Raw genomic sequence first — 27,860 nt, 5'->3', positions numbered from 1 at the left:
ATAAAGACTTTTCCTTGATCTACACACTAGGTGTTTCTTGCCAGGCTCTACAAAGCTCTTAGGCTATTCCATGTAAATATAATCATGCAAGTCCCCATGTAAGAAACCCGTCTTGGAAATCAACTGATACAAGTCCAAGTCAAGCTATGTAGCCAAAGCCAAGACTAAGTGTAGGGTGGTCATCTTAACCAGAGGAGAGAAGACCTCATCAAAGTCAATACCATGCTCCTACTTAAAATTCCTTGCTACCAATCTAGCCTTGTATACCAACCTGGGGCGTCCAGGGGTACACTTCAACTTGTACACCCACTTGCAAGGCAAATCTCTCTTTCCACTAAGCAAGGAAACCAAATCCCATGTACAATTCTTATGCAACAACTCAATCTCAAACTACATAGCCCTCTCCAAGGAGTGGCTTTCACCCCTGCACATGTTAGAAATCAAGCTCACCGTCAGTGTGTCTTCATCTATGATCGACATCTATGACAGCTAGTGTGTACAGCTGTCTACATATGATTATATTAAATAAGTCGGGTTAGTAGTCAGTCAGTGACCTGACTAGAGTTAGTTAGTCTAATCTACATTTACACTAGGTCACTTTATCTTGTAGTGTGTGTGTGCTTTTCAGTTTAGTGTGTGGAAATGAAGGAATGAGCTTGAGAGCCTGAAGGCTCATGGATATGGAGTTTTTCCCTTTCTCTCTCTCTACTCTTTGAACATGGTATTAGAGCTTCATCCATGAGGCTGTGGGAGAATGGGCATGACAACTTGCAGTGCAAAGGAGATGGAAGTAAGGAATGAGGAAGAAGCTGGACACTTGCAAATGAAGCCATAGTCAAAGGAAGGAATCAGCGTGGATTGCCTTCTGAAAATCGTGGACTGCCTCCTGAAAATCAGCAACCTGTGTCTGAAAATCGTGGACTGCCTCCTGAAAAATAGCAACCTGTATCTGAAAATTTGTGCCTGCTGATCTGAATGGACAGCAACCTGTATCTGAAAATCTGCGCCTGCTGATCTGAGTGGACAGCCACCTGTGCCTGAAAATCTGCACCCCCTAGTCTGAAAATCTGCGCCTGCTGATCTGAGTGGACAGCAACCTGTCAATCTTCAGTGGGGCACCTGGACAAGGTTCATAGAGCATGTATGCTCACTATTGAAGGTATTTGAAGTGTGCAAGGAGTAAATGCTTGTGTGGGAGCTCTGTTATGAGCTGGAGTGACAGACACAGACCTATAATCATTTCTGAACTACTGTAAACATGAATGGATAGCATGCATTCAGTCATTACTGACACATAGGAGCCTTGTACTACACTCAGAAGGCATCTTTGGAGCACAAGAATGTGTCAAAGCATGTATACATTGGATCAAATGTCTTGGAGCTGAGATCTCTTGCTCAGAATACTCAGATCTGAAAATCAATGACAGGCTGAAAACTGACATACACAGTCAATGACAAGTACTATGCATTACTGAAGCAATACAAGTCATCTTGGGGGTTCCATCATCTATATGAACTGGCCTATACATGCTGAATGCATGGAGAATTGAAGCAAGCAATGAGCATCATTGAAAACTGAATTTTTGAAGCTAAAATAAATGCAGTTACACTGTCCTGGTTAATTACAAACAACTCATGAGGTTTATGCCATTGGTCAATGAAGACAGGTTGTCTATGCCTACTCAGATGCTCATGTATTGAACTTGCCACTACAAAGTAAATGTATGACATGGTCAAAAGACATTTTGGAGCTGCTTGGAGCTTGGTATGCTGAATTCTGGTTGACTGCAACCTGAAACTGAATTTGTTGACACACTCAGTTTTGGACTTGAAATTGCTGCTGGTTACTCACAGTTTACAGTTTTCAAACTGCATGTATGTACCCTGGCAGTGAGGTTACATAAGCTTAAGCTGAAGCAAACACATAGCTTATGTATTGACAGTTATATCTACAGTTGAGACCACTTGGTTGAGGGTTGTTTTGGGGTCAGTGGGCTGAAATACCCTGGTTTTTTTCTGCAATTTAGTGCAGAAAACTGTCATAAACTGTTACAGACTGAACTTAGTCAGTCATACTTATTGGACTGCAGGGAGTCAGGCACTTGATAGACAGTCTATTGCATCATGGCTAATGCACATGGGACTGACAATATCACTCAGATAGTTGGAGAGAAGTTGGATAATAAGAACTTTACATTATGGAAATTCAGAATGAAAAACTTTCTGGTTGGCAGAGGTTATTGGGATTTATGTATAGGAGATGAAGTTGCTCCTGAGTTACCTACACACAATCCAACAAACGAACAGAAAAGAGCCTACAGGCTATGTAATAAAAGAGCATGCAAGGTGCTGCATTGGTTTTCCTTATGTATATCTGATGCTATGGTAATTCAAATCACTGGATGTGAGACTCTGAAGGATGCTTGGGACATACTGATGAAAAATTATGGAACCATGACACATGCAAGAAAGATCCAATTGAAACAGCAGTTCAACAAGATGTCTAGGAATGGCAAGAGCATCCAGACGTATACCACGGAGATTAAGACCATAACTGATCAACTTGCTACTATTGGCTCAAGTGTATCAGAAGATGATATGATTGTTGTTGCTTTGAATGGCTTTGGCAAAGAGTACAAAGCTTTTGACACTTCCATTTCTGTCAGAGAAGAGCCCCCTAGCTGGGAAGAGCTAGTTGCTTTGTTGCTGCATGAGGAAGTCAAACTTGGTTTGAATATAGGTTCTAGTGCATCTCAGAGTAGAGACACTGTGTTGTACTCTAGCCTGCGTGGCAGAGGATCTAGAGGTTGTGGTTCATTTCGAGGTCGTGGTGACACTCATAATACTTATGGACAGCAGCAGCAGCAGAGTAATTGGCATGGTGCAAATACACAAGGCCAGCGTGGATCTGGTGGGTTTAGAGGCAGGGGGAGATCACCCCGAGGAAGAGGAGGTGGATCTAGATCTTGGCAGTCTACTGATCAGTCCAACAAGGACAAGGACTGTCATTATTGTGGCTGGTATGGGCATATTGCAAAGGATTGTTACAAGAAGCAAGGAGATATAAAGGCAAAGGGCAGACAGCATGGGCACTATGCATCTTCCAGTTGTGCTCATGATGAGTCAGTTGATAGACTCTTTGCCATGCAGCATGTATCTAAAAATGCATCGAGACATGATAGAGATGACAGATGGTACATTGACTCTGGAGCGTCAAACCACATGACCCTGCATGGAGAGTGGTTTGATGAGATGGTTGCAGGTACACATGGTCATGTATGTACTGGGGATGATACCCAACATGACATAAAGCATAAAGGGATTGTTCCATTGATGATGCCTGATGGCAAGAAGAAAGGCCTGCATGATGTTTTACATGTCCCGACCATAATAAAGAATCTGTTGTCTGTGGGTCAAATGGCAGAACAGAATCTGCAAGTGAGGTTTAACAAGGATGGATGTTTCATTGAGGAGTATGGAAATGGCTGCAAGCTAATTGCCAAGGGAAGAAGGGATGGCAGGATGTTTACTTTGGAAGCGACCATTCCTGAACTTAAAGCAGCTATGTTTGCTCATGATGAGAGTGCCATCAGAGATGTAGAGATCTAGCACAAGAGAATCGGACATGTCAATGTACAAAAGCTGAAATCTATGCAGCAGAAAGAAATAGTACTTGGATTACCTAAATTCAAGTATAATGATTTTGGTCATGTATGCCCTGCATGTCAGTTTGGGAAGCAGGCACGGTTTCCTTTCACAAGACATGTAAAAAACAGCACTAGGCCTTTACAGTTGGTACACTCTGATGTCTGGGGTCCTTCACATAATGCTTCATTTGGCGGTGCACGATATTATGTCTCATTTATTGATGATTTCAGCAGGTACACTTGACTTTATGTCTTGAAACATAAGGATGATGTGTTTGATGCATTCAAAGACTTCAAGAAACATGCTGAAAATGAATTGGGCTGTTACATATCATGTTTGAGATCAGATGGAGGAGGTAAATATGTCTCAAACTACTTTGACAGGTATCTTGCTAAACATGGGATCAGAAGACAGCTCACATGCAATTATACACCGTAGCAAAACGGTGTTGCAGAGAGGAAAAACAAGGTTTTGATGGAGTCAGCTAGAGCTATGCTGAATGAAAAATGTCTGCCAAATGGTTATTGGGCTAAAGCAGTGGTGACTGCTGTATATGTGCTGAATCGAACCCCTACAGCAGGGATTCATGATGTCACTATGTATGAACGGCTGTATGGTCATAAACCTGATATTTCACACTTGAAGGTATTTGGCAGCATTGCATATGTGCATATACCGAATGAGAAGAGGAAGAAATTGGATCCTAAGGCAGTGAAAAGTGTGTTTATTGGATATGCACAGGAACAGAAAGCTTATAAGTGTTATGTACCTTCTACGCATGAGACACTCATAAGCAAAGATGTGGTATTTGAGGAGTTAGCATCTTAGTATGGGAATCCTGTTGCAGTGCCTACTGATGACTCACCCAGTATGAGTCATGCTGAAAATACTCCTGCAGAGAGTACTTCCATGACTGGTCAGACAGGTGATGTATCATCTACAGTGAGTCCCTGGACAGCACGATTACGGAGTCACACTATTGCATCCACTGACATGGATATGTCAGTGAGGGGGAGAATAGATAAGGGAAAAGAAAAGGTTTTTGAAGATGTAACAGGTCCACTCACTACAGGTTATGATTCATCTAGCAGTGACAGCTTAGATAGTGAATTGGGGATTCCGTCTGTTATGACGCCATGTGCTAGACAGAGCCATTATGTGCCGCCTCATGAGAGGCAAGCTCACAGTGAGCCACAGCTCAGGAGATCAGAGAGGGTCAGACGACCTGTTGACAGGTATACTTACACTAGATATTCAGCACATCATTATGCTTATATGACGAAAGTAACAGGTTTTAGAGAACCAAGTAAGTTTGATGAGGCAGTTTCAGATGAGAATTGGTGTGCTGCTATGGATGAGGAATATTCAGCTTTGGCTGAAAATTGTACTTGGGATTTGGTACAGTTGCCTGAGGGTAAAACACCTATTGGATGCAAGTGGGTGTATAAGGTAAAATGTAAATCAGATGGATCATTGGAAAGATATAAGGCCAGGCTGGTTGCAAAAGGGTATGCGCAGCAGTATGGTCTTGATTATGAGGAGACTTTCAGCCCTGTAGCAAAGATGGCTACAGTTAGAACTATGATTGCTTTGGCAGCAGCTAGAGGCTGGAAACTATGGTAGATGGATGTAAAGAATGCATTTCTCAATGGAGAATTATAGGAAGAGGTTTACATGGAACAGCCTGAAGGCTATGTACATCCAGAATTTCCAGCACATGTATGTCGGCTGAGAAAGGCATTATATGGGTTGAAACAGGCACCCAAAGCATGGAATGCTCGCATCAGCAGTTATTTACAGCAACATGGTTTCCGATTGGGAGATGCTGATCATAGTCTGTTTGCGAAGAAGACAGATAGTGGCTATGTTTTTCTAGTTGTCTATGTTGATGACTTAATCATTATAGGAGATGATGAAAATGGGATTGCAAAAATAAAGACATGTTTACAGGCTAAGTTTAAGGTCAAGGATCTTGGAGAGCTGAAATATTTTTTGGGGATTGAGGTTGTCTCTACACCTCGAGGCATATGGCTGCTACAGAAGCAGTATGCTCATGACATGTTACAGAAATATGGTATGGCTGATTGCAAGCCTATGGATACGCCTTTGGAGCAGAATGTCAAGCTGTAGATTGATATTGGGACAGAGATTGAGAATGTTACTATGTACAGACAGATGGTAGGCAGCTTGATCTATCTCACGATCACTAGACCTGACTTGAGTTATGCTGTGGGGCTGATCAGTCAGTTCATGCAGAAGCCTCGCAACCACACTTGGATGCAGTCAGAATAATTATAAGATATGTAAAGGGTACCACAGGTCATGGGTTGTTTTATGCATATGGGAAAACCCTTGACTTGATAGGGTACACTAATGCTGACTGGGCTGGTTGCACGTATGACAGGAGGTCAACCAGCGGCTATGCATTTGGATTGGGTAGTAGCATGATCAGTTGGCAGAGTAAGAAACAGCCTACAGTTGCATTGTCCAGTACGGAAGCAGAGTATCGTGGTGCGGCCTTAGCGGCGTGTGAAGCTAAGTGGTTATAGAAGTTACTAAATAACTTGGGAGTACACTTGGACAGCAAAGTCAAGCTGTACTGTGACAGTTTGAGCAGTGTTATGTTAGCAAGCAATCATGTTTATCATGCAAGATCAAAACACATTGAGGTTCACTACCATTTCATCAGGGAAATGGTTTTAGCAGATCAGATTGACTTGGAGCATGTGAAGGCTGAAGACCAGGTAGCAGACATCTTTACCAAATCACTTGGTAAAGATAAGTTCATTCACTTTAGATAGCTACTTGGAGTGATACAGATGATTTGAGTCTTGTTTTTTAGCTTGAGGGGGAGTGTTAGAAATCAAGCTCACCGTCAGTGTGTCTTCATCTATGACCGACATCTATGACAGCTAGTGTGTACAGCTGTCTACATGTGACTACATTAAATAAGTCGGGTTAGTAGTCAGTCAGTGACCTGACTAGAGTTAGTCAGTCTAGTCTACATTTACACTAGGTCACTTTATCTTGTAGTGTGTGTGTGCTTTTCAGTTTAGTGTGTGGAAATGAAGGAATGAGCTTGAGAGCCTGAAGGCTAATGGATATGGAGTTTTTCCCTTTCTCTCTCTCTACTCTTTGAACAGCACATAGCCTCATCATAGGTGAGAGGCTCTCATGCATCTATAATCAAGACATAATTTATGGAGGGCTCATAGTGGTCAAGAGGTCATCTATCTCTAGTAGAACGCCTCAATGAAGGCTATGCTACTTGTTCGATATCTTGTCTAACATCTCATTAACATCCTGTCTAACATCCTGGCCATGAGGATCAGCTAGTACAAGCTATCTAGCTAGTTGTGCGGGAGTAGGGGGGGCTCCTTTTAAAAGATAACCTTGTGTATCTCAACAATTTTCTCATGCAGTATATGCATTTTGTCCTCATGGCACACAACATCATGGATGCGGATCACTTTCCACACCTGGAGATTCGAAAGACGATATTCCATCTCACCTGCATCTCCATAACCAAGAAAAATGCATTTCACACTTTTAGGATCTAGCTTATTGTGTTTATCCTTGGGCACATGGAAAAAGGCCTCACATCCAAAGACATGCAAATGAGCATATTATGAAGGCTTTCATGTCCATACCTCCTTTGTAACCTAGAAGTCAATACCACTACAAGGTGACTTGTTCATGAGATAAATGGCAGAAGAGACTACCTCAGCCCAAAAATGTTGTGGTAAGCCTGCTTGGATAAGCATACTGTGGACCCTCTCCTAGATATTTCTATTCATACGCTCAATCATACCATTATGGGAAGGGGTGTAAGGGGCGGTCAACTGATGCTTAATATCCCACTCGTCACAAAACTACTCAAAGGCACGCGAGATGTACTCACCCCTATTATTGGTCCTTAGGCATTTCAGCCTATGTCCAAATGATTCTCTGCTAAAGCAAGCCAAAGCTAAAAGACGGCCAAAACATCAATTTTTTGCTTTATGGTATAAGTCCAAACCTTATGTGAATAATTATCAATAAATGTGACAAAGTACTTCACACCCTAATGAGTGATAGGGCAAGGGTCATGTTAACCCTCAAATAAACAAGCTCGAAAATCCAAAAAAACTAAAGTAGAAGACAAGGCCAAGGCAAAATTGGAACGAAAGATGAAGGCACACCAAGAAAAATATGGAAACACAAGAACTACAAAAAAGGCCTAAATCAAGGAGAGAGGCGCACAAGAAAAAGCGCAAGTCAATACGTTTGTAAAAGAGCGCAATGCGCACCATGATTTATTTTTGAGAGCGCAGGTCTCGTGCGAATTGTAAAGGTAGATGAGCGGTATGAAGGAAGCTAGGAAGATAGGAGGTCAATGGGAAAAAGAGTTTATGCCACAGCCGACCATGTAAAAAAGAGGATAAGGGGATGACCACCCAAAAGGGATTTAGGGTTTTGTATATAAAGTTGAAAAGTGAATGAAGATCTCATTCTTGTGGTGACCAAAAGTAACTCTTCTCCTCTTATTTTTCTTCTTGCTTGCTTGAGCTTGTGCTTGAGAGAGTGTGAGAGTGTGAGGGAGTGAGGGAGTGAGTGTGTGAGGGTGAGGGACCATGGTGGAGAAGCTCTCCATATTTTCCTCTCTTCTTCTCTTCTCAATGGAGCTTGGAGCGTGGAGCTTGAGAATCAAGCTCGCTTGAAGCTTGCACTTGGATCATGGAGCTATCGGAGTGCTCGAGAGAGGAGGTGACTTGATCTGGCATGGAGGTAAGCTCACTACACTCATAGAGAGAGAGAGAGAGAGAGAGAGAGAGAGCTATGTGAGAGGTAGCCATTAGTACTGGCTTGAAACACTTCAAACAATAAGCGGTCCGTGGGTCTTGGCGGTTGAGCTTGATCTCACGCCTCTATATTTTGGTTCTGTTTTTGGGACCAACAGATTCAAGCCTTGAGTGCTTGCACGCTTTGAATCAAGCGTTGAAGTAGGGTTTTTCTCGAACCGGTGCATGAGCTAGATAGGTAGGAAGCGAGGGAGTTTGAAGAGGTATTCGATCTCCTTAGCAAGTAAGTTTTTGGTTTTTTGGATTTGGAAAGGTAGGTTGGAGTAGTGTAGGTGTTTAGTTTTTGATTTGGATGCATTAGGATAGAAAAAAACAAAGAAAAAAGGAAAATAAGCATTACGGTTTCTGTTGTCATAACAAGGCAAGATGGTTTGATTTGTTTGCCGATTTGTATTTTGGAGTTTATTTGCTATTCTAGGTATATAGAATCCTTCATTAGGGTCTATTCTTACATTTTGGAAGTTTGTGTGACCCCTCATAACCAAAATCATTAGAATTGAGTTGATTTTCATCATCTTGGAAACTCGTCTGTAGGAATCAGACACTGTTACCAGAGTCCGATTCCCAGAATCGGTTCGATTCCTAGAATCATATAGGCCTTGAACCAACCCATCCTATTCAATCGGACATACCCTGTCCGATTTCGAAAATTGAACATCCCATAATTGAACAACCTAAAATCGAACTACTGACTCGGACCGTCCGATCGATCGATCAAACTAACCCAAAATCTGACATCCGATTCTGATAATCGAAATCCTGAGAATTGGACCTCTAAGAATCAGACAGAAAAGTTTCAAAATTGGACAGGCAAACAGAATACAAATTTGACACATCTGACCCCTAAAACTAACCCAGAGACCGTATAGAGTCAAAAGCACATCATAGATCTATCATTGGGTTGAAATCTAGATCAAGTAGTTCAAAACTTGGTTACAAATGGTCCTTCAAATCATGCATGGTATTTAGTGTAATGGCCATGTTGGAGAGGGGGACCCCTCCTCCTCCCCCCCCCGCCCGGAACCCCCGCATAGGGGTCTCTGTCCCCTCCGCACCTCCCCCAAGTAGGCTAGAGAGAAAACACATGCCATGACAAGTCCTCCAAATTAGATCCTAGTGTAGTAATGGCTTTGCACAAGCATAGATTCTCACTTGCAAAACATAAACCAAAAGCCCATACCCAAACAAAGACAAACAAAAACCCTACAATGGACCAATCTAGCCAACAGGGGCAAAAGGGCCACACCACAAAAACATATATATGTTGCACTCGAAATGCGTCTAGTAAAAGGGGAACGCAACAACATCAAGATACAACTATGAGGATGACTAGTCATGATAGTCTTGACAATAGATGCACTTTGAATGACACTACACCAACAACCCAAGACATCAATAGAGAATCCACATTTGATTGTGCAGTTGAGGACTCAAAGGCATGTATCAGAAGGCTTAAACTTATAAGCCAAGATATGGAAGATGAACACATAGTACCACCTACTTATTTTAGGGTCAAAATCATCGCAAAAAGAGAGCACAGTGTCAATGCTATCATCGATGAAGGAGAAGATTTAATATCTTGACCTATGAGTCAATGCTATCATCGATGAAGGAGAAGATTTTAATATATTGACCTATGAAGCATGGACTCGACTAGGCCAACCAGAGCTCATACCAATGGCACCCACAAGCACTTATAAGGAAGTGCATGATCCTTGTAACTATTGAAACTGGAAGCTTGTCTATCATATTCCATGTTCCTCCAAATAGTGCAAATTGTGGAAAGAAAACCCTCCTAGGAAGACCCTTCAAAGGGGCGATGAAGTGTGATGCCAATTATGTAGCACAAAGGATACACTTGACACTACCAGGTGTGAGGATAATCACAACCTTTAGTAAGGGTGACCTCATCAAACCTCAAGGGAAAGACAAGGAATATTCTGACATGCCAAGCAAGCTCGTAACGAAGCAAGGACTTGTTGAAAGAGTTGATACAAACGCATGTTGAATAGAGAGAACTAGTGAGCAAAGCTAGGCTTGAAAACAAGAAGGTTAGGAGACAATGCTAAGGATAGGCTTTGGACTTACAAATATCATAGAAGACCACAAAAGAAGCCCAATAATTATAGAGAAACTTATCGATGGAGAGCCAGCACAACACCGCAATGGATATCCAAAGTGTTGCTACGTGCTCAAGTGTATTATGCAGGTAACCAATGGATTTGGGTACCAAAACCCCCTGCTAAACCACTTTTATTAGCTTAAGGCCAATCTAAAGAAAAATCCAAGTCTCGAGTCAAAAACATTGGAGTGACTGAGCCCCTCACAATTGAAATCAAGAAACCAAACATGACTATTCGAAAGGTAGATCCTCAGCCTTGCATGCTTAATAAGCAGATATAAGATATAACCATCAATTATGCACAAAGACCACTAGTGCCCAAGGAATCTTTGACTTCCCAAGAGGATAATGAGCACCATAGGCAAACTTTCTCAGGATATGACTGATTGCTCAACAAAGCAAATGGTAGAATCGTCTGACAGCCATGAGCAAATCTTCTCACTGCCAAGTCCACCTAGGAGTCTCAAATCTTCTACATCCTCTTTCCCTAAACGAAGATAGGAAGCACAACAACAATCATCAAGTGCAGCTGCTCAATCCCAAACTCTATCTCCATCTGAGCTTCCAAATGTCCAAGATGTGGGACATGACACCTAATGATAAATATGACATATCCTAAGTCAAATCCTATGGTTCTATGCATATAAAGGATAAGCATATGTAAAGTGTCCTTAAGTTGGGGGTATCTATCACTGGAGGATACCACTTGTAAGACACTGTGAGAATGGAAGAATAATAATGAAGGAGAAGATAGCAAGTAGTTCTTGACCATCACTACTTGCTCCATCCTGGTCTTCCTCTACTTTAAGTTTATCAACTGGTATCATAACTGGTGTGGAAATGGGTAATCATCTTCAGAATGATCATCTTCAACATGATCTCCAGGTCTACTCATAAACCAACCCATCTTGCCCAGTATTGTCGAGAACAAATACCACTAGAAATGAAATGGCCATGTTCATGGACATGGTTGTGTTGAGGAAAAAGTGGAGCCCTTCGAAACCTATTTGAACTGGACCATGTGCAGTGACCATGTATGGTTGTAAATAGCTCGCTACAATTGCAAACCTTGGACCCGTGGCATAATGCTGAGAGTATGCAAGAATAGACAAAGATAGAAAAAGAGAGGACCCCACAATGATAACATTCCATGAGCTTCCAATTTCACTGTATCGCAAGTTGGATAGACCAAGGGTTGTAAGTAATGTCCACATGACACATAGCAGGGCACAAGAACTAGCACTTGAGGTATCGTTGCAATGAATGCACCAATCTTACCAACAACAGACATCATAATAAGTACACAGGCACCAACTCAATAGCTCGATGACTTCCCATCTTTGTGACTTCAATAGTGTGGACATTCTCTATCAGAGTGGTTGCACATATGCCAATACCCCAACGACCAACCAAAATATTGGTCAAACCCTCCAGCCCAATAGCTCTGCTAACAATCCCTAGAGTTGGAAGCTTGGCAGCAACAAGTAATGATGAAGCATGATATGTGCCAACCAAGTCTATAGATGCTACAACTGATGCAGCCTTCCAATGAAAGGTCCGAACACCCCATTGGAATGGTTAAGGAAACCTAAACTACGATGATGTTCTAAATGCATCAACGATTGTCAAATGTTGCAAGAAGGCATAAGAAAACAACGAACCAACTTGGTAGACTGCTAATTATATTGTCATTATATTATCAGGCTCAGTAATCACTTCCCGCAATCAAGGTCACTTGCCATTTGTTACAAGGATTTTTTTTTCCTCCATCTCTTTCGAATTCTAAGTTAGTAGAACACCTGTTATCGAAAATAACCAAGGCCTGCTAGCCATTTGGACATATTGAACATTATATCTAGTTTGCACCATATTTGCTGTTGATAAAACAGTGGCAGAATCTCACAAATGCATGTTGTGTGAACATCATGAAGAATCTATTGAACATCTGTTCTAAGAATGTGTAGAAGTCAAGAGCGGTTTCTATGCAACTTATGGGAGGCTATTTGGAGGCCAATTTTTTGCTCAAAAATTTTGGGAAATTTTTTGTAGCTTCAGCCTAATATGTACTTCTAGTTGGCATTTAAAAAACTGCATAAAATTTGCAAGAAAAATGGTCAATTTCAGACCGGTCTTTTTATGCATTTTGGGTCATACGGACTTCGTTTGGGATTCGAATTGGATGTTTCTTGTTGGGAACTGAATGTATGACATGTTGGCATCATGGATGGATGCATATTACAGTACTTGGACACATGTATGGTAGTCATATTGCTAGAAGCTATTTTTACATGCATTTTTGGGCTATTTTTTATGCTTTTTGGTACCATTGATGTTCCAGATTGGGGCATGCTACTGAATACCATTTGTGGATAGTTTGTATTGCTGGTTTTTTTGAATTTGCAGTAGCCATAATGTCTGACACGGCACAGATCACTCAAATTGTGGAAGACAAATTGACCAAAGACAATTATAGTGTTTGGTCTTACAAGATGGAGAATTTTTTGATGGGGGTAGAGGTCTATGGGACCTCATAACAGGTGATGATAAATATCCAGAAGTTCTTGAACATCCAATTGAAGAGAAAAATAAAGTATATAAGGATTGGATAGGGAAGAACATGAAGGTCTTGCATTGGATCTCCATATGTATTTCAAAAACCTTCATTCCTCATATCAAAAAGGTAAGTACTTGTAAGGAGGCATGGGAAATCATAGAAAAAATGTATGGAACATGTACAGAGGCTCGTAAGATACAACTCAAGCAAAGGTTACATGGTGCATGGAGAGGAAATCACAATATCAATGACTATGTGGGAGAAATCAAGCAAATTGTAGAAGAGCTTGCATCCATATTAATGCACTTGTTGATGATGATGATTTAGTGTCAGTGACACCAAATGGACTTGGACCAGCCTTCAAATCTTTGGATACCTCTATTTCAGTTAGAGGAGGATCTATGCCTAACTTTGAGGAGCTTATTAGATTGCTACTTATAGAAGAAATCAAGTTGGGATTGAATGCATCTAGCATGGGCAAAAATGCAGGTGGAGATAGTGTTTTCTATCACCAAAGAGGTCATGGTAGCATCTAGATCTAGAGGCTCTTCACTTGGTCATGGTAATTATAGTTTTTCTCATGGAAGAGGTAACCTTGGTCATGGTTACTTCATGCATAGAAGTAGGGGGAGATCTTTCCCAAGAGGTAGAGGACGGTCTAGTCCTTCACAGAGAGATGGCACTTGTCATTATTATGGGCAGTTTGGTCATTTTGAGAGGGATTGTTATCATAAACAGAATGCCATGTCTAGGGGTCATGGAAGGACCGTATATGGCCACTATGCGGTTACTTATGGTAGTACAGATTATGGACCTAGAGGTGGATCTCCTAGAGGTCAGCTATTTGCTATGGAGCATGTGCTTGGGAGCATAACTCACTCTCCTCGTGAGAATGACTAGTTTTTGGATTCAGGAGCTACAAACCACATGATTCATCATGCTGAGTGGTTTGATAGCAAGGAGCAAATGCAGAATGGGGAATATGTTGCCACTGGTGATGATACTTTACATAAAATTACACAATAACTAAGAACTTAGCATCGGTTGATCAAGGATTGCAGGTGAGATTCAATAAGTTTGGATGTTTCATTGAGGAGTTCCATAATGGAAGACCTAGCAGGGTAATTACTCATGGTAGAAAGAAAGGCAAATTGTTTGCTTTGGATGCAAGTACTCTAGTGATTCAAAACTCTATGTATGTTGAGAAAGGATATGGGCAAGATAAGGATGTGGAACTATGGCATAAAAGGATTGGTCATGTCAATTTGCAAAGATTGAAGTAAATGCAATCAAGATAGATTGTTCGTGGTCTACTGTATTTTGGATATGTGAATTTTGATCATGTATGTGAGGCTTGTCAATTTGGCAAGCAATCCAAATTTCCATTTCCAAAGAGGGGGAGAATAAGCAACTATTCTTTGGAAATGGTACACTTAGATATTTGGGGCCCATGTCAAAATGTTTCCATGAGCGGAAGATGTAGATTCTATATCACTTTCATTGATTATTTTAGCAAAATGACTTGGGTATACTTTTTTATGCAGCATAAAAGTAAAGCACTTGAAAAGTTTTTGGAATTTAAATCTATGGCTTAAAAGAAGTTTGGATGCTATGTAAAATTTTTGAGGTTAGATAATGGTGGAGAGTACATGTCATATGAGTTTTATGACTTCTTGAGAGATCATGGTATCAAAAGGCAATTGACATGCAAGTACACACCTCAGCAAAATGGTGTGACTGAAAGGAAGAATCTGATCATTGCAAAGGTTACAAGGGCAATAATGAACCAAATGAACATGCCATTGTCATATTGGGTAGAAGCAGTGCATACTGCAGTTCACATTATGAATAGAATACCTATAGCCTTGACTCATAATATGTCACCATATGAGAAAATGTATGGTAGGACACCCATTGTTGCATACCTTAGAGTCTTTGGATGTGTTTGTTATGTTCATGTTCCAGATGATTTGAGAAAGAAGATGGAACCAAAGGCTGTAAAATGCATTTTCCTTGGATATCCTGATGAGAAGAAGGGATACAAATGCTATGATCCAATGACTAAGGAAGTATACAAAAGCAAGGATGTCAGATTCAGTGAATATGAATCATGGTACAATCCCAAAATTGTAGTGGATGTTGATTCCTATGAAAGCACTGATGATGATGGCTATGGAAGGAAAATCTCAGCAAACAACAAGGCTAAAAATCAGCATGTGGAAGATGCTTCATGACCTCAAGAGAATGTGGAAATCAGCGGCAGTTACAGTCCATGGAGTGGTAGATTGAGAAGTGCATAAAGGAGTGCAGAAGTTGCGAAAGGAAAGAGACCTACGGTTGAAAGTTCAAAAGATGAATCTATAGATGATGAGTATGGCATTCCGCATGTTAAAACATGTGGTACTAGAAGTGCAGGAAAGTATTTTCCACCACACGCTAGATCAATTGAGACACATGGTAGTGCACCTCAATTGAGAAGGTCAAAAAGGGTAAGGTATCTGGTTGATAGATTGACTTATAATGGGTTCATGAAAATGCATTATGCATAATAGTTTCTTATGTACAACATGTGGAGCCTACTTGCTTTGACGAAGCAGTAGAGAGCAAAGAGTGGAGACAAGCAATGGATGAAGAGATGGATACACTAAGGAAAAACAAGACTTGGGATCTGGTAAAATTACCTCATGGCAAGAAATCCATTGGATGTAAATGGGTTTATAAGGTCAAATGTAAGTCGGATGGTTCCCTTGAGAGGTATAAAGCAAGGTTGGTTGCAAAAGGATATGCACAAACTTATGGTTTGGACTATGAAGAAACATTCAGTCCAATAGCTAAAATGACGACATTGAGATCAGTGATTGCCTTGGCCTCTATCTATGGTTGGAAGCTTTATCAAATGGATGTGAGAAATGCATTTTTGAATGGTAACTTAGAAGAAGAAGTGTACATGGATCAGCCAGAGGGCTATGTAGATCCAAAATACCCACATTATGTATGCAAGTTGAAGAAGGCTTTATATGGACTGAAGCAAGCACCAAGAGCATGGTGTGATAGAATCAGCAAATTTTTATGCAGTATGGGATTTTAGCAGAGCAAAGCTAATTATTCACTTTATGTGAGGCATACAGAAGATGATATGGTTGTTGTTGTCATCTATCTTGATGACCTCGTTATTACAGGTACATTTGAGAGGGAGATTGCTGAAGTTAAGCATGGATTACATAAAGAGTTTGATATAAAGGACCTTGGTTTGTTGAGATACTTCTTGGGTATTGAGGTTATTGACACCCCTCATGGTATATGGCTAATACAAAGGCAATATGCATTTGAGATGTTGGAAAAATATGGCATGACAGGATGCAAAGCAGTTGATACACCATTGGATCAAAATGTTAAGTTGATGGATGATGGATCTTATGTTGAGGATGTCACTATGTTTAGAAATATGGTTAGTAGTCTTATCTACTTGACCATTACAAGACCAGACTTGAGTTATGATGTTGGATTGATAAGTTAGTTTATGTAGAAACCATGCAAATCACATGTGGATGTAGTGAGAAGAGTTCTTAGGTATGTGAAGAAGACAGTTGGCTATGGCTTGTTTTATGAAAAAGGAATCAAGCTTACATTGTTTGGATACTTAGATGCAGACTGGGTAGGTAGCTCTATGGATAGAAGATCTACTAGTGGCTATGTGTTCTCATTTGGTTCAGCCATGGTAACTTGGAGCAGTAAGAAGCAACCTACAGTTGCTCTATCAAGCACTGAAGCAGAGTATAGAGGCATTGCATTGGCAGCATGTGAGCAGACATGGCTGAGATTGGTTTTATATGACATGGGGATAGAGATTGATGGTGGAGTCATTATGTATTGTGACAATGTTAGTAGCATTATGTTAGCAAAGAACCCAGTCTACCATGCAAGGACAAAACACATACAAGTGCATTATCACTTCATTAGGGAAAAAGCCATTGATGGAGAGATTGTCTTGGTCCATGTGAAAAAAAATGACCAAGTTGCTGATATCTTTACCAAAGCATTAGGTAAAGATAAGTTTGAGTACTTCAAGAGTGCACTTGGAGTCTTATGTGTGCAAGCTCATTCTGATCTTGAGGGGGAGTGTTGATAAATATGACATATCCTAAGTCAAATCCTATGGTTGTATGTATCTAAAGTACAAGCATATGTAAAGTGTCCTTAAGTTGAGGGTATTTATCACTGGAGGATTCCACTTGTAAAACACTGTGAGAATGGAAGAATAATAATGAAGAAGAAGATAGCAGGGAGATGACATTGTCTAGGTCTATCTCTTGATGGGCATCCCCCTCATCGAACTCTCCTCCTCTCCTAAATTTCCTGGTCCACACTTAACTACATGTTTCTCTCACCATTTCCACCCCTTCCTCAAATGCCACAAAAATCCTTCAAGATATTATCATTATGGATGTTGACATTGCCATAACTCATTCCCCAAGAAGTCAACAACCGAACCAAACATGACCATTCACTTGACATTCCTCAACTAATCATAAGACACTACCCTTCTATCACTCCCGATGGGACCTAACTGATTGTTGCAAGCTCAAGTTTTTTATAAAGGTAGTAGGACCCTCTTATTAGATGTAGTCTAACAAATGATGGTTTGCAAATCCTCCTTTTACAAGGCATACCTTAGTGGGTGTAATGCTATAAGGTGGTCCCATTAATAGCTACCCAACTTGTGGCATTGCCCAATCTGGCCCCTTGACTAATCAGCCACACTACCTCCCAACTTGACTTTCTTTTGCACTACCATGCCTACAATCATAACACTATTACCATTTTGATCTCCCTCTCCTCAAAGGAATATCTAAAAATCTCATTTAATATCTAAGGGGAAAATGATAGGGAGCTAATGTATCAACCCCTTTATCCATCAATTAAAGTCTCATTCGACCCCTCTAAAATGATACAAGGTTGCTTATATGCTAATCTTCCTAGGATAATTATATTTTAACTCTTATTAATCCATTTATTCTACCATTTTATGGGAAACCTCTCAGTTTGCTAGACCACCCCGCCATAGGATACATATGGCATCTCCCACTTCCCATTTGAGATGGAGCTGCCCTTTATTATATAATAGCATAACATAACTAATTCAACATAGTAGAACATATTCTTTAGTTTCTATGTTAATACAAGGTTCAATTACATAATGTAAACACAATACAAAGATAAGATTAAACAATCTGTAAAATGTACTAGTAATAATGTATTCATCCACACACTCTCTAAGGTGCATTGCCAATTGAGCATTTCTATCCCTTACATCAGAACCCATATTCAAAGCACTTGGATACTCTTAATTAAATCCCATGGATACATTTCATAATCCACCCTTAATCTAGAATAGGGTCTTCCAATGTCCATAGACATTATGCCACAGAAGCTTTCCATCTCCATCCTAGGCCCAACATGGGGTGTCCAAAGCCTCCCTAACCTGCAAGGTATAATAGGGAAAACCAATGTTTTTTGGTAGCCTTCTCACTAAATCCAACTTCAACCATTATATTGAGCAGTGCCCATCCGAGTCTCTTCCATTCACTAGCATCTTCTCTATAGTTTGATCATGGAGGTGATCCATCCATGCATCAAACCATCGTTTGGCAAACCTCGAAACAAGTATAGTCTCCCCCTTTGGGGGATTTCTAAGGTTAAAACAAGAAGAAGAAAAAACATCCTATCTTTAACTAGGAAAATTAAATCTTTCCCATGACAAGTATAACATCTCTTAAAGATAAAATGGAATTCAAGCAACCCCTTTTGAGTATCCCTCAAAGGAAAATTGATTTATCAGCATAATCCTTCGAAGAGTGAGATCACTTGAAAAGTGATATATAATAATCCCAGTTCATGCCTTGGTGGTTGCAAGTTAAGTTAGCACATCTTGAATCTTTTCATATATCATAAGTTTTCCCCCTTTGAATGACCTTCCAACTCCATTGCCTTTCCCCCTCTAATAACCTTCCACTACAATTTGGCACTTCCAACTACTATTTAGATGATGGCTCCAATTATCTTCCAAAGAGAGCATATTGTTTAATTGTAATTCCTAATAGGTACCTTCTTTTGGGAAAGAAACTTACAATGAGTTCCTAATATGCAATCCCTTTTAAATTTCCAAAGAAAGTAAAAAAATAACAAAAAATAAGAATATTGGAGTAGCGTGAGTACATGGGTAGAAATTTCCCTTGATCCTCATCATTAAAAATACTAACAAGAGCCAAAGCTAGGGTTATGGCTAGTATTTTCTAATCAATTGTTCTACTTGATCATAATCCCAATAGTAGTATAAAGCACCACTAATTGTTGAACCCAATTAATGATTATTTATTATGCTTACTTTTTATGCATGGACCCAATACACTTTCCATTGGAGTATGTTTCAATTCATAGAGGCATAACCTACTTTAAAACTTTAAGTTGATTTAGGACACTTGGGAAACTTGCAACATGGTTACTTGCAACCATATGCTTATTACCTAAAGTGCTCCTCTTGGGTGCCATCATGTGCATCTTGCTCCTTGTGCTCATTCTTAAGAATTGATAATACTTCTACTTATCTTCAAGCTTCAATGCTTGAGATCATGCTCCCTCCCGCACACTTTTGCATCTTCACATTCTTTGAGAGATCCAAGAAAGTATTATCTCTCTCTCTCTCTCTCTCTCTCTCTCTCTCTCTCTCTCTCTCTCTCTCTCTCTCTCTCTCTCTCTCTCTCTCTCTCTCTCTCTCTCTCTCTCTCTCTCTCTCTCTCTCTCTCTCTCTCTCTCTCTCTCTCTCTCTCTCTCTCTCTCTCTCTCTCTCTCTCTCTCTCTCTCTCTCTCTCTCTCTCTCTCTCTCTCTCTCTCTCTCTCTCTCTCTCTCTCTCTCTCTCTCTCTCTCTCTCTCTCTCTTAGTGTGCTCAAAAAAATTATGTATGAGAGAGAGGCAAAAGCCTTTGTATTAAGGCTCATATAGCTTTTATTAATCTTTGGTATAAGGGTTCTATCATCCTTTCTCCATCAAAGGATCGGATGAGGGTGATTTTCCCTCACAATGCCAACCAAGTGATGGCAAAGGGAATGAGGGAGTTCTCAATGCATATGACAGGTAGATCTAATCAAATGGCAGCTCTCTCTCACATTGAAGACAATGATGAAATGAGGAAATGAAAGCTTTTTCTTACATTCCATGGCAACTATAGATAATTTCAATGGAGATATTAGAGATGACATTTTTTTAAAGGCTAACAAGGTGGAAGATGATGATGGTTTAGACCAATGATCTATTCGTTCACTACCTTCTACCAACTTTTTTTTTGCATGGTAGACATGCAATTTATTTCCACCATAGTGGGGTGAGGGAGAAAAATGATAATTGATTCCTTTTATAAGAAACCTTAAGATTTTAAAGCTTTACTTTAATGATTATTTTCCTTTGTCCTTTAATCCCCATTTCACGCAGTTTTGATCTTGGAACTCAAGGATAGCACCAATACTAGTTCTATAGGGGGTGCCCATTCACACTTCAATTGTGAACAATTTAAGTCAATGCATGTACTTCCAAAGTTGGTATGAGATGAGGGTTAGGGTAATTCCCTCATTAAGGAATGTTGAGATCATCACTTGGTGCTATGAAGATTATTAGTCCACAATGGTGACACTAAGGTAGGCCATGGGCCCATGGGCAAAAGAGGCTAAGGAGGACATGGTCATCATTGTGGACTGCCATGGAAATCGCCATCACACAAAATACATGGGACTCTTTAGCAAAGTGGAGTAGAGGTATTAGATTGTAGTGATCGTTCATATAGAGAGTGCATTTATGGATAATAATTTTTAACACAAGTACCATGTTAGAATCATACATGAGCCCCATCAATCATGACAAACTCCACATTGCAAGAACTAGAGATGACCTTGACTTATAAGGGCCAATCTGCATGTGTTTAATCTTTTGCTTGTTTCCCTTTTTACACTTGAGTAAGAAAATGTCATTTTGCATTGAATTTCCCTTGTTTGATGTGCCAATCATAGGGTTTGTCTCATAGCTTTTATATTATGCAATTTGGTAGGCCCAAAGCATGGTGGCGAGCTTATGTTCCTAGTCCAAGTGGCATGCTTCGACATTCTTGATTGCTAAAGTAGCCTTGAATTTATTGGTAACTCAACCTAGCCATTAGCTTGTGGATACTATGGGGAGATTTGTCAATGGATTACCATAAGATTATTTACAAGTTGCTTGATTGTGTGATTTAAGCAATGAGACCCCTGATCATTAACAGGTTCTAATGATTTCCATAAAGTTGTTTACAAGATGGTTGAGCATGTGATTTAAGCAATGAGACCCTTGATCGTTAATAGGTTCCAACATGCATCTAAATAGGAAACAACTTTTTTCCAAATGAACTTTGTTGTGGTTTTTGCATCAATGGTATGTCATGCTTTGGCCTACATCCATTTTGTTAACTAATCAATGGCTATAAGATTGTAGTGTGTGTGAGTTTCTTTAGCAATAGGGCTAACAAACCCAACAAATTCAATTCTCCATTTTTTGAAAGTGTTTCCAGCAATTACGAAAAAAGTTGCATCTCATCCTTAGTCTACAAGACCTTAATCCATTGGTGCTCATCACAACACCACATATAAAGTTGATGTCTCAAAAAAGGGGGGAATCGTCAAAGTTGTGATTGTTGTATCTTACAAGTTGTCATACTAGTATTCAAGTATCCCCCAAAAATGTCTACATGTGCCTCATGTAGGGCTCAAACTTGCATGCATAGCATTGGAGAATTCCATCTCAACTTTGTTTGTTTAATTGGTCAACAACAATTTGATATAGGTGCATTCTAATTAGCAAGCTCTATGATTTTGCTTTAGCAACTATTCATCTCAGCTAACCCTTTTCTAGGATAGTCATTATGCTTTAGCCCAATGGTGTGTCAAATCAGAATAGAAGAGGTTTTTGTCTAGATTAGATAGAAATTGATGGGCATCAAATCAATTGTCATTAACACCTATAGTAGGTTCCACATGGTTAAGGTGAGACATGTGATTTGCCATGAAATGTGCTTACCCTTCCAAACAATGACTTGGAAGTCAAGAAAGTGTTGCATGCTCTCCATTATTATCTTTTATATATAGGTTACATACCATATCATGACTTCTAAGTGTTTTATTGAGGGACTTGTGAATGCCAAGTTGGTATGGTAAAAGAAGTGTTATAATGTTATTGAACATGTAGGAGTCCTTGAGATTAAAATTGCAATGTTACAAGATGCATTAGAGAACCTTGCACGAATATTGATCACATAAATTACAAATGTTGAAAACTTTATAGAGTAAAGGCATTATTTGTTAGATATGATCAATGCCCCCACCCTCATTAGGTGCTACCAAAGATCCATGGTGCTCAAAGTTGTAAGGCCCCCATTATGAGGAGAAGCCAAATGTGAGCCCGGACATTGGTTGAGTCCTGACTTGTATATCAGATGAGGTCTATGTGACCGGATGGCAAAAAGGTGACTGTTGTGGGTCTAATCTTTGGGTTAGACAGAGTGGTTAAGCTGGTAGCAACTCGAGGCACATTGCATTGAGTTGCGTGGTAAGGGAGTTAAAAGGGGCCCCTATTGTGGGGTCCGGGGGCCGCGGAAGCGGCCCCTAGCTGGGGGGTCCCAGGGGGGCCAGCGGCCCCCCTGGCGGGGGTCCGGGGGCAGCGCCCCCGGCCCGATGGTAAAGGGAATATTCCCTGGAATATTCCCTGGCCGACTAGTGGAGGCTCATATGGTAGATCGGTCAATAGGCCGACCTAACGACCTTCACGGGCTATAAAAGCTAAACCCCTTCGCAGCCATCTTACACTAATCTTTCACCCAGTCAGAGTTGTTGTTCCAGCTAGCCTTAAGCTCTTCGCCTATCTTCTGTCTAGATCGCCATCTAAGCTTCACTCAGTGGAAGCGCACGGGTGGACAGAGCCATCTTTGTATCAGTTGTTTGGAGTTAAAGAATTTTACTGATTCTCCTCTTATCTGTTGTGTACTCTCTATCTCTTTCTCAGATTCTGTTCGCTGCGCCGTGTAATATTTTACATGGTATCAGAGCCCAGGGGGCTCTAGAGATCGGAGAGCGTGCAAGAGGCAAAGGCTTCAACAGCAAAGAGAAACGATGTCGACTCCGGGAAGCAGTTCTGGCGCATCAGGAAGCGGTGCAGGAGGTGGTGCTGCTGTACCGGCTATTCAAACATTGAGGATTCGTCCACCAACCTTCAGCGAAGGCAAGTTAGATGGTACAAACTACACCTTGTGGAAGTTCAAAATTACAACTATCCTTGATTCTTATGAGCTTCTGGAGACTGTGCTGGGGACTGACGCAGAACCACAGCCTACCCCCGACCCATCAAATCCTAGTGTGATGATTCCTCCGAATGCAGATCTTCTACGAGCTTGGAAACGAAGGAATGCAGATGCATTGTGTGCCTTAGTTACAAGCTGTTCTGACAGTGTTTTGACTCTGATTCAGCATACAACCAAAGCGTCAGAGGCTTGGAATGTACTAAGGAGTCAGTATGAAACACGAAACCAAACAAGGATTCAAAACTTGGAGAATCAACTAGCAGCGGAGAAGTTTGCTGAAGGAGAGACGGTTGAAGCATTCATCACTCGGATTAAGAATCTGCGCGACCAGATGGCTGGCGCTGGGATACAAAAGACTAGCGAAGAGCTAGCTCGGAGGTGTCTTCGGATTTGTCCACAAAAGTTTGATGGACTAGTAACTGCCCTTAATACTCAGGTGAGACCTCAAGCTTTGACTTTTGAGGAGTTTTGTGCATTATTAATGGAGGAGGAGTTGAGGCTGAAAGCCCGAGAAGGAAGCAACAATGGAGATGCTGCATTCTCTGCCAATGCAAAAGGCAAAGGTGTTTCCTCCACCAAAAATGATGGTGACAAAAAGAAAAAGGGCGGCAAGAAGAAGTTTCAAGGAGAGTGCTTCTACTGTAAGAAGAAAGGACATGCAATTGCAGATTGTCGTGTCAAGAAGGCAGATGAAAAGAATGGTACCCTTAAAACTAAAGGGAAAGAGACAGCCAATACGGCTGAAGCAGAGTTGGAATTATTCATGGCGACCATTGAGGAAGTGTGCTCCTCGGCGCAAGAAGAATCTACCACTGACTTTTGGGTGTTGGATAGTGGGGCCTCCCGTCACATGACCAACAAGAAAGGTCTATACAGTTCTATGCAGCCTCTACAAGAATCCATCACTGTGACGGTTGGAAATGATGCTAAATGCCCTGCTGCGGGCACAGGTACTATTTCTTTTGTTGCTGCAAATGGTGAAGTCAAAAAGCTTTCAAATGTGTTGTATGTTCCCGAAATCAGGAGAAATCTCTTATCAGTTGCTGCCATAACTGATCTTGGTCATGAAGTGAGGTTCAAGAAGACAGGTGCAGAAATTATTGATAGTGCTGGCACAATTGTTGGCAAAGGAGAAAGAAGGAACAACCTGTATGAGCTAAGTGCTCTTACAGCCACCGCTGGAGTGGGCACAAGTAAGCTTTGGCATGAAAGGTTTGGACACATCGGATTTGCAGTATTGAAGGAGATGCAAAAGCAAGGTATGGTTGCTCACCTACCTACAATAACTGAATTGAAGGAACCATGTGAAGCTTGTATGATGGGCAAGCAACAGAGAAAGGCATTTCCACAAGAAAGCAAGAATAGAGCACATGCTCCTCTAGAGTTGGTGCATGCTGACTTGTGTGGTAAGATGCCTACACAGGCCTTGGGGGGATCTTCTTATTTTATGTTGATTGTCGACGACTACAGTAGGAAGATGTGGGTGTACTTCCTTCGTGATAAGGCTCAAGCTTTTGGTAAGTTTAAAGAATGGCTAATACTTGTTGAGAATGAAACAGGGAAAAGTGTGAAGAAATTTAGAACAGATGGTGGTGGTGAGTTCAACTCAAAGGAGTTTGAAGGCTTTTGCAAGAGCAAAGGGATCAAGCGTCAATTGACGACGCCTCACACACCTCAGCAGAATGGTGTTGTGGAACGCAGGAATCGTACCATTGTGGAGATGGCAAGATGCATGCTAAAGGGCAAGGGATTGCCTAACCAGTTTTGGGCTGAAGCTGTTAATACTGCAGTCTACATTCTAAATCGGAGCTACACAAAGGCTCTCAAGGGAAAAACGCCTCATGAGGCTTACACTGGTAAGAAACCATCTGTTTCACATTTCAGAATTTTTGGATGTGAATGTTATGCACATGTTCCAGATGAGAAGAGAAACAAGTTACAACCAAAAAGCAGAAAATGTATCTTCTTGGGTTATAGTGATGAGCAGAAGGCTTACAAGTTATATGACCAAGAGGCAAAGAAGATCATCGCGAGCCGTGATGTGGTGTTCAAGGAGGAGCCGCATACAGTGGAGGAGGAGAAGGCAAGGTCTTCCACTTTATCATCAAGCGAAGAAGTAGTCCACTATGAACCTGTCCCGAGAGCTATCCCTATCCTTAAGGAGGAGGAAGCATCATCTTCAGATGATGAGGAAATAGTTCACCAACCTGACATCACCCCACCGGAAAAGCCATTGCCGCGCTGGGTGAAGCAGCTCTATGACCACAATAATCCTATGCCTGCATCTGTTGAGGAGAAGGCAGACGGACCAAGGAGGTCTCAGAGAATAGAGGAGCAAAGGAGGGCTTCTGCTCACATAGTCAACATGGCCTTGATGGTTGAGATTATGAGACAAGTAAAGGAGCCAACTGACTTAGAAGAAGCACTTGCAGATCCATCATGGAAGGCTGCTATGCAGGCGGAGTATGACAGCATAATGAAGAATGACACTTGGGAGCTAGTGGATCGGCCAGCAAAGCGGAAGATTATTGGCACCAAGAGGATCTGGAAGGTAAAGTACAAGGCTGATGGTACCTTAGAAAAGTACAAAGCTAGACTGGTTGCCCAAGGATTTTCACAAGTTGAAGGGTTTGATTTTCAAGAGTCATTTGCCCCAACTGCCAGAATGACCACTATTCGCACGGTACTTGCAGTGGCTGCCCACAAGAAGTGGCCAGTGTACCAAATGGATGTTAAGTCAGCATTCTTAAATGGTGACCTCAAGGAGGAGGTGTACGTGGCTCAGCCACCAGGGTTTGAGGCCCCCCATTCTGAGAACAAAGTGTGTAAACTGAAGAAGGCATTGTATGGGCTGAAACAAGCCCCCAGAGCATGGTACCAGCGGATAGATAGGTTCTTTTTAAACCTAAACTTCAAAAGATGTGCCTCAGATGCTAACTTGTATGTTTACAGGGATGGTAAAAAGTCTGTAGTGATTGTCCTATATGTGGACGACCTTCTTATTACAGGTGACTATGAAGATATGATCAACCAAACTCGAAAGGCTTTGAGTTCTGAGTTTGAAATGACAGACTTGGGCTTGCTGCACTATTGTTTGGGGATTGAAGTCTGGCAAGAGCCAGGAAAGATCTTCATCTCTCAGAAGAAGTATGCATGGGAGATCTTGAAGGCATTTGGCATGACTGAGTGCAAGGAGATAGCTACACCTATGGAGGTGAATGTAAAGTTATCCGTTGAGGATACATCAGCACTAGCAGACATTGGGAGGTATAGGAGGTTGGTCGGCAGTCTAATCTACTTGTGTAACACCAGACCAGATATCAGTTTTGCTGTTGGTGTTTTGAGCAGGTTCTCAAACAAACCTCATGAGAGTCATTGGAAGGCTGGGATGCGGGTGCTCAGATACTTGAAGAAAACTCTTGACTATGGTATCACATATAGTTTCGGAACTTCTCTTGTGGGGAACTGTGACTCAGATTGGGCAGGAGACATTGATTCCAGGAAGTCAGTTTCTGGTTATTGTTTCTCTTTGGGTTCAGGAATTTTCTCTTGGATTAGTAAGAAGCAACCAACAGTGGCATTGTCTTCTACCGAAGCAGAGTACAAGGCAGCTTGTTTTGCTGCATGTGAGGCCGTATGGTTGAGAAGGATTCTATGGCATATGGGAGTGCAGGATGAAGAACCAACTGTGCTGAGATGTGACAATCAGAGTTGCATCGCCATTGCCAAAAATCCAGTGTTTCATGCACGCACCAAACATATAGAGATCCAGTATCACTATGTGCGTGATTTGATGGAGGATGGGATAGTGGAATTGGTCTACTGTCCAACAGAGGAGAATGGAGCAGATATCTTCACCAAAGCACTTACGAAGGATCTGCTTCAAGTTCATCTTCAGAGACTCGGCATTGGGCCGAGGAGATAGTTCACCTATGGGTGGACATTGAGGGGGGGTGTTAGATATGATCAATGCCCCCACCCTCATTAGGTGCTACCAAAGATCCATGGTGCTCAAAGTTGTAAGGCCCCCATTATGAGGAGAAGCCAAATGTGAGCCCGGACATTGGTTGAGTCCTGACTTGTATATCAGATGAGGTCTATGTGACCGGATGGCAAAAAGGTGACTGTTGTGGGTCTAATCTTTGGGTTAGACAGAGTGGTTAAGCTGGTAGCAACTCGAGGCACAGCGGCCCCCCTGGCGGGGGTCCGGGGGCAGCGCCCCCGGCCCGATGGTAAAGGGAATATTCCCTGGAATATTCCCTGGCCGACTAGTGGAGGCTCATATGGTAGGTCGGTCAATAGGCCGACCTAACGACCTTCAC

The sequence above is a fragment of the Lygodium microphyllum genome, chromosome 2 (genome assembly GCF_053477565.2).
Source record: "Lygodium microphyllum isolate KBCC chromosome 2, Lygodium_microphyllum_v1.1.10, whole genome shotgun sequence".
Classification (NCBI taxonomy): Eukaryota; Viridiplantae; Streptophyta; class Polypodiopsida; order Schizaeales; family Lygodiaceae; genus Lygodium; species Lygodium microphyllum.
This window is presented reverse-complemented; position numbering follows the sequence as displayed.